This window comes from Oncorhynchus kisutch, linkage group LG28 (assembly GCF_002021735.2).
Source record: "Oncorhynchus kisutch isolate 150728-3 linkage group LG28, Okis_V2, whole genome shotgun sequence".
Classification (NCBI taxonomy): Eukaryota; Metazoa; Chordata; class Actinopteri; order Salmoniformes; family Salmonidae; genus Oncorhynchus; species Oncorhynchus kisutch.
In genome coordinates, this window is record NC_034201.2 from 19,366,664 (window position 1) to 19,368,370 (window position 1,707).

Genomic DNA, 1,707 nt, shown 5'->3' on the forward strand with positions numbered 1-1,707 from the left:
GCTATGCTTTTTCTTATTTTCACTCCACACACTTTCTTCCTTAGATGTTCTTTATATTTCTTCAATATGTCAATAGCAATGGACGATGGTCTGTACAAATCAGTCTCTCTCTCGCTCTCTCTCTCTCTCTCTCTCGCTCTCTCTCTCTCTCTAGGTTGGGAAGAGGAGGTATGAGCTTCTGGTGATTGTGTTTTGGTAAGAGCTGAGATCGAACTGTAGGCCTACGTCTCCCTTGAAGTGGCAACGCCGTGCCTTAGTGCAGCCTTCCCGGGGTTTGGGCGCGATACTCTGCGGGATTCGCCTTCTTGAGCTCCGGTCCAGGTGAGTGCTGCTGAGACTGGAGGTTGAAGACGCGACACGAGGAGGGTTAAACGCAATGTGCACAGGTGGAATTCCCAAAGAAAATAAAGAATGAAGTTAAAAATTCGAATTTCAAAAGAATGAAAACACCTATGAATAAATAATGAATCAAAAAAAGTTTCCAGTGACCAAAATCATAAAGTTGGATTTGGAAAAAAAGAACGTATGAATTTTTAAGCAGGAGGCAATAGTTGTTGGCTGAAGCCTAGTGAAAACAAATTTCATTTTCACCGCCTCTCTCCATCCAACAAGCAACAAGCACACGCATCTTCCCGCAGCCGTACAAATCACACTGGTCCCTGCGCTAACCTTCCCTGGCTCAGAGCATTATGGAATAACCCTCGCCTCCTCCGCAGCCGCTTTTCTTCTTCATTGCCTTAAAGGTGCAGCAGCTCGCCTCTCCATCCCTTCAGCTGAGCGCTAGATTTCATGCAGGGGCTTGTCTCCACTCCTTATGAGAGACAGGATACCAAGGTGTCCATTCAGGGTCAAATAAATTAATATTGCCTACGTTAAAATAATCAAGTGATTATTAGCCCAATGATTATTCTAATCCACTCCAGCCCCGGAAAAAATCTAAATGATCTCAATGTGAAGACATCAAGTCATGTCCTTTAATGTGTTTTCTGTATAATTTATGAGCCCCGCGGGCGTGTTGGGATTCAGCCAGCCTTTGACTGCATTTATTAATTGACCTTGACAAATATGAGCAGCGGCCTTCCTCGCACCAGGGGCGTCAACTGCAGCCATGTCAGGAACCCCTGCTCGTGTGACTAGGGAGACCACACAGGAGATGTATCCAATCTACCAGCCGTCAGCCTAGCCAACTACACGCTCAAAATGGTCGGTGAATGGTTGGATAAGAATAGCCTCTACTGCGGCATGTTAATGTTGTCGAAGTGCCATAGCCTCAGTCGACTCACCTCAGCCTCATTATCACCAGCAAAAAAAATACTGTTTTCTTTTGTCACGTGCTGCACATCTTCCCGTGGTTTCCCTCCTGTCAAGTTTTGAGGTTCGTGAAAAATTCATTTCAAAGCTGCAAGCCAACATATTGAACACAATGCAAATGCAGTAATGTTAAAATACAAATAGCCATGTGAATGTAATTTACTAAAACTAAATGGCATATTTTGATTTGTCAAGATAATCAAACAGTAATGAAAATAGATGTATAGCCTAATATATACATACATTTAGGCCTAGCCTATAATGTGCAACAACATGGTTAGGCCTATACAGCAATTACGAACTGTGATCTGGAAAAATAGGCCTGCATGGTTTGTAATATAAAAATTATTTGAAATACATGGCTTACAAGGGTTTTAAGTTTGAGCATGTTTTCTG

At 42.9% G+C, this 1,707-nt stretch overlaps 1 protein-coding gene across 2 annotated transcripts in view; it reads right to left on the reverse strand.

Moving 5' to 3' along the window:
• dscama (Down syndrome cell adhesion molecule a) overlaps nucleotides 1-839 on the reverse strand; it is a 222,492-nt gene extending 221,653 nt beyond the window's left edge. For both annotated transcript variants that reach the window (XM_031808380.1, XM_031808379.1), the window contains exon 1: nucleotides 1-839. This exon is cut by the window's left edge and continues 66 nt beyond it. The gene's annotated coding sequence lies outside the window, so the exon portion shown is untranslated.
• Nucleotides 840-1,707: the final 868 nt, after the last annotated feature.